Source organism: Oikopleura dioica, chromosome YSR (genome assembly GCF_907165135.1).
Source record: "Oikopleura dioica chromosome YSR, OKI2018_I68_1.0, whole genome shotgun sequence".
Lineage (NCBI taxonomy): Eukaryota > Metazoa > Chordata > Appendicularia > Copelata > Oikopleuridae > Oikopleura > Oikopleura dioica.
Window position 1 is genome coordinate 629,875 of NC_137295.1, and position 13,843 is coordinate 643,717.

Genomic DNA, 13,843 nt, shown 5'->3' on the forward strand with positions numbered 1-13,843 from the left:
GCCATCTAAGGAGCCTTTTCCACAGACACCCTAACGGGAGCTATGTGAGCACGATAATTTTCATTTCACGAAAATTGAACCGAATTTTCTGATTTTCGCTGTTATGGCTTCTTATTAACCGCGTGGGACGAATTGTACATTTCAATGTAGTTTAAGACTTTGCAGTGCCCTAGCTCAAAAACTACTGATCGTATGAATCTGAAAATTGAAATGCGCCTTAGCACAACCTTATTCTCTCGTTCTTTCAAATTTCAGCGAATTATCGCGCACCACCAGCGCTCTGCGCCGGATTAAGTCTGACCTACTTCGCGCCGCGCTCTTTCTCTCACTCATAACTCTCGTTTCAGTTGGGTATTTTTATTATTTTCAAAGTGAAAATATAGGTTTTCAATACCGGAGATTTCAAATTTTGAATAATATTTGCAAAAAATCATTGCACAATCACTGCACTCGGTCAAAATGAGAGCTACAAGTAATATGAAAATGATTTTGTTTCGGAAATTTAAGTTGAAATTATTAAAGCTCATATTCGAATTAGTATTGTCTGTAAATTTGCCGAGAATCGGATGGGCGAGTCGCGAGTTATTCAAGTTTTCGCTTAAACTACAATGAAATGTACAATTCGTCCCGCGCTAATACGCGCGGATTCGTCCCACGCGGTTAAGATGTTCTAGAAAAAAAATGCTAATTTTTGAAATCCACAAAATTATGATTATTTGGTCGTTACTTCTTTGCGTATTCTTCACTTGCTATAAACTTTTTTGGGCACAAAATTGCCTCAGGGCATTGCCATCAAGGGATCATATAAAAGATTAAAAAGATAAAAACCAACCAAAAATTGGAAGAAACATATTTTTTTTTCTTTTTATTGATCATCCACAATCTTAATGACGTCATCAGACTTGGGCACACACAAGTGCCTTAGGGCAATACAAAAAGCAAACAGTTTATGATCGTCAAAGCTTGTTTGAGAATAATTTTTTTTGCTTTTTTTTCAATTTCTGATATTTTCTGATGATTTTTGATGAGTCATGATGTATCTTGATGGCGACAAATATATTGACGATTATTCTTATGTAACACTTTAATAAGAAGCAGTTGTAAAAGATTTTTGACAGTGAAATTTTCGATTTCTCTATTTTTTATTTTTTCGCTCTGATGGATACGGATGGATCCGGATGGAGTTTTTATGACGATTTTAATGATCAGTGATCATCAGCGATCAATTTCATGCATAAAAACCCTAATATAAATCGGGTTTGAGAAAAATCATATTTTGACCTCATGTGACCTCAAGTGACCTTTGATGACCCCAAATCACATGTTTAAACGATCAGTGGATCATAGGCTTTCCATCGTTGTTTGATTTATCCCTATAAAAGGTTCACAAAAAAATCGATTTTCCCACTGTTCTGAGTTATTCTGGCCTGAATCGGAGTCTGTACGAGTGTTGCCGCTAGTACTCGTGCTTTGGTTAGACTGTTTTATTATAAAATCGGAGAGAAGAGGAGAGTTTAGGAACAGCTGACTGAACGGGACAGTCAGCTGGGTGCACAGGAAATATTGCATAGACCGAGCTATTTATAGTCTTTGATTGACAGGCTGCATCTAAGCAAGAATATCTCACCCTACTCCCGCTAAGGGAGAAGATGAGTTTGTTCGACAAGCTCCACAGGGGGATAGGCATAACACACAAAAAGGACTTTTCTGCTTAAGCTGTAGATATAAAATAACCTACTGAAAGGGTGTTTGAGTTCGGAAAGTCCATCGAAGCATCGTTGCTCATCGGCGATCTGGATGCGTGGGCTTCATCTTTCTCGAACCTTCTTTGGAGGTTGACGTAAGACCCCTCAACCAATTTAAACCCCATATTGACAATTTTGAATTTGAATTCCTTCGGAGCATTTTTTTCGAAAGACGCGCCCATCAATCTTCGACGAACCAGAACTACGATTAGAAATGAGGCTCTGATGGATACTTTCCGAACTCAAACACCCCTTCAGTAGGAAGTTATGTACAGTAGTTAAGTATCTGGTTCATTCAGCACACGTGGGCATCGCATCAGAGGCGGCTATTGTATCAGCGACAAGGATGGTTTGCAGAGGTTAATTGGTAAAAAGGTAGTTAGTAGAAAGAGGGCCTTGACAATCAAGGATGTGTTATAGAAAATGGCTAAAAGTAAAGAGAATACAGTATATAACATTTGATAACTTGCATGTCTATCAAAGGCGAATGTAAAGAAAGATGGAAGAGAGAGAAGGGCCTTACTTAGAAAATTAAGTCTAGTCTGTTTTTTTTTAGGAAAAATGGTCTGGTATTTTGAAAACATTGTTAAAAAGCGACATAAAAATTCAGAAAATGCCTTAACTGTATATAAATATGATAACCGAAATCGACCATGTAATTGAACTGTGCGAAGCTAGTATATTTTCAAAGCTCTCAGCCATAATGTAGGAACTGTTTTACCCCGCCATTCCCAGTGGCTAGTTCCATGGGTTCCGACGTATCACCTTAGTCGGGCAAGTAATCAACCCGTAAGCCTTTCCCCTCCCCGCAATACAAAATGGCTAGTAGAAATGAGCTTGAAAATGATACCCTACGGAGAGTCGATTACGGAGTACTGTGTTGTGAGCGGCAAGTTTGGGTTGAACATTAGGATTGGGCTAGCTACAAGGTCGGAAGCCTCACATTCATATCAAAGGCTAAGCATTTCTCCCTTTTTATGACTTTTAACATTAACACAAGACTTTCATGGAAAATTTTGTTTTCAAATTTCAGATCATAATTATCTGTAGAAAAACAGGATCACTCGAAAATTAATCATTAAAATATTAGATAAAGGCTTTAAAAGTATTTAAAAAGTATAAAATCCTAATGTTTAGATCGTAATTTCTCTCTCTAACCTTCATTGATAATTGTGCTTGAGATAAAGCAAAAGTTTGAAGAGCAGTAGACGTCATTGATGATGCTGAAACGGAAACTTCTACTGACCAGATGAGACTCGTGGTCGATGAAATTTGCGAGGCCATTGTGAAGTTTAGTTGACAGCAATTTGATCGGGAGACGGAACTGGTTGTGCTGGAGAAGTCGTCATTGACGGCGAAGCAAGGGTTGTTTGAGGAGAAGTGAGCAACATTGCTTGTGATAGAGGCGTTGCATTTGCTGCTGCAAAGGGTGGCACCGGCGGTACTGGAACTTGAGTGAAGATATGAAGATGGGATTGACTGGATCGGTCGTTTTGCTGATTTGTGTCGATTCTCTCGTCTTCTTCTTAAATTCTCTGGGTTGACTGGACTTTCTTTGGTTGCGTTCAAAAAGTTTTTTGTTTTATTCAGTCACCAGTGAGTTATTCTGGCCTGAATCGGAGTCTGTACGAGTGTTGCTGCTAGTACTCGTGCTTTGGTTAGACTGTTTTATTATAAAATCGGAGAGAAGAGGAGAGTTTAGGAACAGCTGACTGAACGGGACATTCAGCTGGGTGCACAGGTAATATTGCATAGATCGAGCTATTTATAGGCTTTGATTGACAGGCTGCATCTAAGCCAGAATATCTCAGTGCACCCCCTAGGCATAACGCACAAAAAATCGACTTTTTTTCTGAAAGTCGTAGGAAGCTCATTTTCAACTATCATATAGATTTTTGTGCTCTAACCCTAACCCTAACCCGACCATGATTTTCGCCATTTCAAAGTGGCCCGAACCGACCCTACATTGAAAAAGAATAGTCGATGCCGACCCTAGGACACCCTGTCGATAAATGAGTTCGTTTAATTTGCAGTGACAGCGTTTTTTTATGCTTCCGAAAAGCTGGGGAGCTTATGTTCTCCGACTATAGACATCGTGGAGGGTCCAAAAGAGGCTCATATTGTAGCTTAGGGTCTAAACTTTGGCGCAGGGGTTTAAAAATTCTAGAGCCAACGCACGATGACGTAATATTGCGTTACAGGCACGACCCAAAATTCTGTACATAATTTTGTAGCATAAATCGGCGAAAATTTACAGAATTTTGGGCTTTTGCAAAATTTTACCAATTTTCAATAAAAAGAAAGTTTTTAATGATTTTTCTTCCATATGCGTCTCAAGAGCAAAAAAATGATTGGTTGCCTTATGCCCAGATCGCCTCCCGCCCAATTTGGGCAAAAGGCGATCTTGGACGAGGGGGCGAAGCCCCAGGTAAGGGACACTTCGATTTGATATTATCAAATTTTTCTTTTTTTATTTTATTTCTAACTTTTACTTTGTGAAGGGCTTGAAATTCACGATCACAACATTCGCAAACGATTTTATTTCTATTAGAGACATTGAAATGCTCATCCTCGTTTCGCCAGGATTCGGGTCAAAACTAGCGACCCGAGGATGAGGGGAAATTCCGGCGAACTGAAATAAAACTGGCTTTAAACATACAGTATGTTACATATTTTTTTGAATCGATATTGACACCCTTAAGTCTAGATAAGGAGCCGCAAAAGTGTAAGTTTGATTTATTATTTCGGGGCGCACTGGATATGTCGCCGAATGTCGCCGAATATCGCTGAATAACGCCGAATGTCGCCGAATGTCGCCACTTATTTTCAAAAAATAGGGATTATGAAAGAAAAATTGGTACTGGCTTTTTGGTACTGCGAGTCCCCGACCCCCCTAGAAACGAATAAGGCGGAAATAGTAGGAGGCGCGGCAATAGAAGTGAGTCCACCCGACCAGTGAGTTTTCTACCACAAATCGCGCGGAGCGCTTCCTTGTCTCGAATCTATGCTAAAACAATTCTAGAACAAGTTTGTTTTGAAATTTCTGGATTAAAAACAAGTTTTCTCCTCAAAAAACCTGGTTTTCGAAAATAGGTGGCGACATTCGGCGACATTCGGCGACATTCGGCGACATTCGGCGACATAACCAGTGTCGACAATTATTTCTAATAACAGAAGCTAGTGATCAAAAGATTGATTTACTCTGAGCAGCAAAACTCTAATTAGTAATTAGTAATTACTGATATTTGATACCAATCTCTTGAAAAAAATTTGTTTTCAATTTTCGGCAAAATGTACAGAATTTTGGGTAGACGCATAATATGTCCTCGAACGTCCCGAATGTCCCGAGTTTCTCGAATGTCCCCGCCATTTTTCTCAAAAAAAAAAATAAAAACATCAACCCATCTAGAAAATTAACGTGATTACCCTGATTTCCTAAAATGACCGTTTTCGGCTGATAAATGCGCTAAAAACATTTAAAATGATGGAATTGAGGGAGAAGAAAGCGCTCCGCCCAATTTATGGCAGAAAACTCCTTGATCTGACAGGCCAGTCATTGGTATTCGAATACCAAATTTCCGGGGTGTAGGGCGGCCCGGTTCTGCAGCAGAACCTGGTTCTGCAAATTGCAGAGCAAATATGAAGCGTGGTTTTATCCTTGGCGAGTTAAGGCGCAGTGCGTATAAAAACTCATCAAAGGCTCATCTCGAATCTGATATTAATGCAATATCCGAGAAAAACAGCAGCCAAGGGTATCCCGAAAAAGTAGTAAATGCGGCGATTAATCGGGTTCAAAATGGTAGTGATAGAAAAACGGATTGGGAAAAAGAGAAAAGCGAAAACCCATCGAATATTTTTACATTAAGGATTCCCTACACTTCACATCGGGTTCAAAAAATTACTCGAGAATTACGCAAACTCATTAATAAATTTTTACCTAATTTCAATATCCATTTCGCCCACCGCTGCCTATCCATAAGAAACTTACTCATTTCTCACCTCATGCCCAAAACAGAACAAAAGAACGCCCTTAACTGTGTATATTTATTTACTTGTTATTGTGGAATAAGATATATAGGCGAATGCGAAAATTTACGTAACAGATGCATTGATCATCAACAACCTAGTAAATCTACAGCAATTCATACCGTTGCGCTCTCACTTTTGCGGCGGTGAAAAATCTCGATCTGAAGCTCCATCAGATCGAGATTTAGCGCGAGGCGTGTATTTTCTGAGACGTACAACACCTACCACACTCCCCGCAGATCACAGCTTTCCCGAGCGCGCACCAATCAGAGCGCGGCGTGAAATAAGCGCCCTCACTCGGAAATAAAATCAAGAATGAAGGTTAATTAAAATAAACGGTTTTTTGACAGGATTAATGAATTGAGAACTTTCTTTAAAAGGCGGTTATTTTATAATAATCTTTTAATAATATAATATCATAATAATAATATAGGTACATATAATGTAGTTTAAATAAATTAATCGATTATAAAACCAAATTTTATTGGCTTTCCCACACTCAATCCCGGCTTCACCCACTTTAATCTTTGCTTCAACAACTTCGATCCTAGCTTTGCAGACGTCAATCCTGGTCGCTCCAGCGTCAATCCCGGCTTCTTAAGATCCGATCCGGGCGTCACTTTCTTCAATCCTAGCTTCTCAGATGCCAGTCCCGGCTTTAAAATTTTCTTTTATTGCTTCTTGAATAATAATCAATTAAATTGAGGTTGGAAAAGCCGAGATTGAAACTGATGAAGGTGGGCTTGACGCTGAAAAAGTCGGGGTTTACGTCAAAGAACCCGGGATCGACATTGGAAAATCCAGAATCGGCAGAATCCTGAATTGGCTATTTGAGAAACTTAGGATTTCAAGAGATCTAGGATTCGATAAATGCGGGATTTTGGGAAATGCGGGAGCAGAAAAAAGAAAAGGGTTGAAAATTCCAGCGACGAGAAGCAAAAAAAAAAATTTGGCGAGAAAAAAGCAGTCAAAATCGCGTTTATAAAGGACCATTTTCGTGGAAACGCACCAAAAACGGGCATTTTTTTACAATTCTGATTATTCCAGCCCAAAATCGCATTTTAATCAAAAAATCTTGGGTTCAACAGTGTACGTGCGAGACCCATTTTGGCCAAAACCGTGGGAAGCTCTAAATAGAAAAAATAAAAAAAAGACCATAAGTCTTTTTGAAACTTGGACAATTCGAATTTTATAAACAATGGGTGTGGGCGGGGTTGGGGACTTAACTGAGATTGATCACCTCAGAGTTCCCAGCCATTGTCAAGCCCCTTAAATTAAAAAATCAAGAATCGGGGCTGAGACGGCCCGAAGGGCCGTCAAGCCCCTTAAATTAAAAAATCAAGAATCGGGGCTGAGACGGCCCGAAGGGCCGTCAAGCCCCTTAAATTAAAAATCAAGAATCGGGGCTGAGACGGCCCGAAGGGCCGTCAAGCCCCTTAAATTAAAATCAAGAATCGGGGCTGAGACGGCCCGAAGGGCCGTCAAGCCCCTTAAATTAAAAATCAAGAATCGGGGCTGAGACGGCCCGAAGGGCCGTCAAGCCCCTTAAATTAAAAATCAAGAATCGCGGCTAAGACGGCCCGAAGGGCCGTCAAGCCCTAAATTAAAAAATCAAGAATCGGGGCTGAGACGGCCCGAAGGGCCGTCAAGCCCCTTAAATTAAAAATCAAGAATCGGGGCTGAGACGGCCCGAAGGGCCGTCAAGCCCCTTAAATTAAAAATCAAGAATCGGGGCTGAGACGGCCCGAAGGGCCGTCAAGCCCCTTAAATTAAAAATCAAGAATCGGGGCTGAGACGGCCCGAAGGGCCGTCAAGTACCTTAAATTAAAAATCAAGAATCGGGGCTGAGACGGCCCGAAGGGCCGTCAAGCCCTTAAATTAAAATCAAGAATCGGGGCTGAGACGGCCCGAAGGGCCGTCAAGCCCTTAAATTAAAAATCAAGAATCGGGGCTGAGACGGCCCGAAGGGCCGTCAAGCCCCTTAAATTAAAAATCAAGAATCGGGGCTGAGACGGCCCGAAGGGCCGTCAAGCCCCTTAAAATAAAAATCAAGAATCGGGGCTGAGACGGCCCGAAGGGCCGTCAAGCCCCTTAAATTAAAAATCAAGAATCGGGGCTGAGACGGCCCGAAGGGCCGTCAAGCCCTTAAATTAAAAATCAAGAATCGGGGCTGAGACGGCCCGAAGGGCCGTCAAGCCCCTTAATTAAAATCAAGAATCGGGGCTGAGACGGCCCGAAGGGCCGTCAAGCCCCTTAAATTAAAAATCAAGAATCGGGGCTGAGACGGCCCGAAGGGCCGTCAAGCCCCTTAAATTAAAAAATCAAGAATCGGGGCTGAGACGGCCCGAAGGGCCGTCAAGCGGGTGGCGGGTGGCCCGGTTCTGTCAGAACCAGGTTCTGCAAATGCAGAACCGGGTTCTGTAAATGCAGAACCTGGTTCTGCAGTCAGATTTTTTAATTGATATTATTTTAACTTCCTCGGTGTCAGCACGTTAAATGAGGCTTGCATTAATGTTCTGACTTGTAATAATCTTGGAGTTTCTTCAAGACAGGCGCGGAGCGCACAAAAACTCTGACTGCAGAACCAGGTTCTGCATTTACAGAATCAGGTTCTGCAATTTGCAGAACCAGGTTCTGCTGCAGAACCGGGCCGCCCTACATCCCGTCAAGCCCCTTAAATTAAAAAATCAAGAATCGGGGCTGAGACGGCCTTAATTAATTTATTTTTGAAATTTAATTTATCTGTTCAGCTCAGCTCAGACAATTATCACTCAGCTCAGCTTAGGTCAGCTGAATCATTCACGAACATGATCTATTCTGCTCAGCTTACCTTGGCTCAGACAAGTATCATTCAGCTCAGCTCAGCTTAAGGATTTTAACACAATTTCACTACTTGAAAACACTTTAAAACAGCTGAACCCAGTTCACTCAGCTCAGCTCAGCTGCCTTGAAAAGGTCTGCTCAGTTTTGCTCAGCTCAATGACCTCTAAAATGGCAAGCTCAGCTCAGTGAGCTCCGAAATAGGCCAGCTCAGCTCAGAGAATTTCTCACTCATGGCGGCTCAGCTCAGCTCAGCAAAAATAAAGCCAAATTTGCAACTCTGGTGGGAGCTTGGAGCTGAGATTTTTGAAAATTTGGAACCCTGATCTTAATCCTGGGTTCATCGATTTCTATCTGGGCTTTTCCAACCATGATTGACATTCAAGAAGCATGATTTGCAACTGAGAAGCCGAGACCTAGGTCTGAGAAATTGGTAATGGGTTACCAATTGGTAATGAGTCCGACCGTTTCCCAAAATGTTTAATTATTAGAATTAAGATTTTAGTTTGTGACGCTAGGATCGGCGTAAAGAAGCCGAAATCGACGCTGGAGATGCCACAATGGACGTTCGAGTCACCAGAATTGACGTCTGAAAAGCTAGGATCGAAGTTGTTGAAGCTGGGATTGAAGTTGATGAAGCCGGGACTGACTGTGGAGAATCTTAATCAATTCACATCGCCTTTAACCCAACTTGGGGAAACAGCGACTTTGGCAAACGGAGACCACTCGATTATTTTGTTTATAATATGATGTTAAAAGACATTTCAGTTGAGCCAGCAAGAATATGCAGAAAAAACTGCACAAGAAAATGTCTTAATTACTTATATAATCATATTAAAGAAGAGTTTCTAATTTAATAGCAAAGGAAGATTTTTCCTCTTCTTAGAGCGCGCTGCTCCTTAGCGCCCCCACAAGGCCGAGCCTCTGGTCAATTTTTCCCCTGCTTCGAGAATGTTACGTCATTCCGGGTAATAACCACACCGCAGGCCCAAGCGCAAGTGCGCCTGAATTTTTAGCGCACCGCCTCGCGAGTGAAATCGCAACGGTAGTCATACTTCTATTTGTGAACAATTTAAGACGAAATTTGATGACTTTAGTCGTATTGATAATTTTGAAAATCGGTTCGCTTTTCTCCGCGAAAAATTCCAAGTCTTACATTCAAATTTAGAATATAAAACGCGAATTCAATTTGAGGCTTTAGAGATTCGCTTAGGAGGACCAAAACTTAACAAACAAATTAAACATATATCCCTTGAAATTATCTAATGTTTACCAATTCAGAGGCAATGACTGGAGCCATTTTGGTGCCTCTGAAAATCACTCAAAATTCTCAATTATTATTTATCTCTAGAACACTGGAGAGCATCAGTTATTTTTGCTCAAGGAATACTAATTCGACCTCAACTCCGAGACGGTAGGTAGTTATGTTTGGGTTTCTTTTTCAGATAGTTTAGTTCTCTGCACTGAAGATGGTCCTTGACCGAAATCGATCTGCAAAATAACTTCACTTCATATTATCAAAAGGAAAGATGAAAATCGAATTTCGAAATTGAAAAAATTGTAGCAAATCTCAAAAGTCGAGCTATCATAGATTATAAATTGAAATATATAGGAATAATTTTGTTATTCAATATTTAAAAAATCTATTTATAATCCTTTTATAATTGAATACGATATGAGCAGGATGTGTACTGTAAAAACTGCAAAATAGCGATCGAGGTTAAGCTTATTTTTCGTAGTGACAATATACTGCGAATAAAATCCCAGTAGAGAAATAAATTGGAAGAATCAGAATATATTTTTGAAGATAACGCTTAAAAAAGAATATTTTTGAGATCAAATTTTTAAAGAAAAACCTGAGAATGCTCTTGAGCAGCACAATTTGTCAAATTGACATGGAGATTTTCCGATATTAGATGTCTGACATGAGTTTCGCCTTGCTCAATGTACTGGAGTCTATGTGACTGTAGCATATTTATTCAACAGTGGGTAAAACACTGGGCTTCGCTTGAGTGTGTGTTTTGTAGAGAAACTATTGCATGAGTGAGTGATCCTTGCTGATCGTTCACAGAAAGGGCGAGGGAAAACAGCTGATAGGAAGTGAGAACTCGTGAATTACTTATTAATCATCTTTGTTGAGTCAAACCTCAAGCATGGAGCTGTATTATATGTCCCGTCCACGGCCCAGCTCGTGTGACCTCGAATCGCGCAAATTTCTTTCAAGAGCTGATCAGTTTTCCTTGCTGACATGTTGATAAGTTTCATTTGACAACTGTGTCGTAAATTGCGCCACTTTTTAGAATTAAAGTCCATTTTGAGAAAAGTGCCTTTTTCCCACACTGAAGGCTTGACATGCTCACTAGCAGATATATAAAAATCTATCGACTGAATATTTCCTTACTGATACTGAAAACACGGTCCATTGTTGTTGCCTTCGTTCCTGCGATCTCCAGAGCACAGGCAAAAGACTGATTGATGCCTTCATCCGTTGACACCAGTCGTTTTTTCACTTTACAACCATTACGAAAAATGATTGATCTAAATTCCCATATTATTTAATATTTCGACATTCAAAAAGTACCTTATTGAAAGCCCGCTGATACTTTAAGGCGACAGCCGTACTTGTTGGCCTTTACATTGGCAAGGTTTCCAGACTTGTAAGAACTAAAATTTTAGATGAACACTTACTTAAGGTATAAAGAGATACCTTCAAAAATTCTTTGATATTGATGATTATATTTGGTGAATTTGTGTCTTTTATCTTAGCTGAATCTAACGGTAGACGACGGGTTTCATTCTTTATAAAGAATCATTCTTTAGAAAAAGAATCATTCTTTGAAAACAAAGAATCATTCTTTTTCGGATGGCTTCAAAAAGAATGATTCTTTTTTGTTTTTATAAATGTTACTCTAGAAATCACTCATTGAAAACTTCATGTATATCGGAGTACACAAAAACCAAAAGCGATTGAGCGCTTCGCGCCTGTTTTATAGGAAACTCGAGAAGTTTTGGAGTGGATGATTTAAAATAAGTATCACTTTGGCAATATTTTCGTATAAAACAATGAGAAACGAATCTTTCTAGAATATCGGAAAAAAGAATGAAACCCGTTTCTTCGCAGGGAAATAAACGGCTTTCATTCTTTGCGAAAAAGAGTGATTCTTTATAAAGAATGAAACCGTTGAACGACGTTTCTGCCTTTAATAGTTTTTGATTGAATCTTCGCACCAATTTTTTAAAAAATTTTCCTTTTTTAGAAATATGCGACAAATTATTTTATGAATTTTCTCCAAAATTGTAAAAAAAAAACATAAAAAAACATAATAAAGGTTCGAAATGCATTTTTATCATGTATATTATGTATATATCATAAAGTTAATTTTCGAGGTCACTTGAGGTCACGTGACCTCGTATGACCTCGAGCATGTTTATCCATATACAGAAACCATTGTTGTTCATTTTAATCTTACAATAATCAGTTCCAAAGAAATTTATAATGAAAGAGGAGCTTTATTGATCCATCGAAAATTTAACATTTTCATTTTGAAAATTTTCTTGAGAAAATTTTTGATTTTCATCAAAAACTACCGACAAAATTTAGATAAGGGTCTGAAGTTTATATTTCAGGCTTAAAAAAGGGGGATTGCTTAGGCAGATTTCTCGGAATTTCGCCATTTATATGGTCCATTTTCGGCGAGTTGCCAACTTTGACGGGCTAGATTTCCAAGAAAATCTTGACGAATCATAAAAAACTACTGACAAAAGTAAAATCTAGCTTAGATATTTCAAAAAAGCTATTGTACGCATTTTTAGCCCCTCCAGGTTCCCCAGAATAAACCTTTAAAGTCGGCCATCTCGACCCAGGTACCCTTAAGTCTTATGATGATCTGTTGATCGAAACTGGTAACTGAGTAAATAGGAAAAGAGAAAAACAGTATAATTGCATTTTTTATCATCAGTCGGATGTGTAAAGTGCGCTAATATACCATTGATCCCAAGTTTTTAACGACTATTAGTAATAATACTCCCGTGAGATTCGGATAATCCAGAAAGGTTCAATAGAATGTGCTAATTTTTTTCAGGTACAAACGATATTATTGTGATAATGATAGCAAGTATCTTCATTCATGGTTAAGCAGAATAATATATTCTTGTAACTTTCACAATAACATTATTTATCATAAAAAGACGCCTTTTCTCATACCGAAGTCATCTGAGATCTGATAAGCTAAAAAAGCTGTAAAATATATGATTCATTAAAAATTTTGGCCCGAATGAATTCTGCGAACCGTTCGCAGTGATAATGAGCCTTTTTTATCTTACGGGAATCGTTTTCAATAATTTCTTTCTGGAAAATCAGTCAGTCAGGAATGCCAATTGCGGTACTTAAAGCGAAACCGTGACGTTAAAGTTCATCTAAATTTTGAGTTATTATTACTGATAACTCTGTTCAGAGTATTGATACAACCTTCATCTTTTACCCTGCATGAGAACTGACTACAAGAAACAATTTGCTGGGTTGATCATTTGTTTATCACTTCTAGAACAAAAACGCCCGGTGACAACTTACTTTCTGGTAACCAGCCGGTAAACAGATTAATCCATAGAATAATCAAGAGTTAGACCCATCATTCGACTCATCTTAACGAGCTGGAGAAAACTGCACTTGCAGTTTTTTTGCGATTTCTGGCCCAACAAAAAGTTTTCGAAGGGCCGTCAAGCCCCTTAAGGGACCTGGCCGAGCAGCGCGCTCCTGAACTTCAGGCGCACGCATTATCTGATAAAAATACGATATTTCAAAAAAATTTTTTGGTAAAGATATCTACAGTATCTCAGCTTTCTTCTCGTGTTCTTTGTTTTTCTCATTAATTTAGAATAAGAGAAATAAAACTATAAATTGCATCAGTTTCTTTACTAACAACAATCAGATCACGAAAATTATATCATTGAAAAGCCCGTTCAATTCTCTACAAATCTTATAGACTTAGCATTTGCGAATTGTTGTATTTTGGCTCGATCGAGGCTCGAAATCGCACCACATGCGCCTCCGTGCGCTCAGTTCTCTAACTTATCAGCGCGCACGAACCAAAATACAACAATTCGCAAATGCTTAGTCTATTAGATTTGTAGAGAATTGAGCGGGCTTTTCAATGATATAATTTCCGTGATCTGATTGTTGTTAGTAAAGAAACTGATGCAATTTAAAGTTTTATTTCTCTTATTCTAAATTAATGAGTCTTTAATCTATGCTA

At 39.2% G+C, this 13,843-nt stretch overlaps 1 long non-coding RNA gene across 1 annotated transcript in view; it reads left to right on the plus strand.

The window, feature by feature from the left end:
• LOC145710779 (uncharacterized) overlaps nt 1-12,838 on the plus strand; it is a 61,294-nt gene extending 48,456 nt beyond the window's left edge. Inside the window, exon 4 of the long non-coding RNA XR_014135078.1 lies at nt 12,674-12,838. This is a non-coding gene — a long non-coding RNA (uncharacterized LOC145710779). The remainder of the gene's footprint in view (nt 1-12,673) is intronic.
• The last annotated feature ends 1,005 nt before the right edge of the window (nt 12,839-13,843 follow it).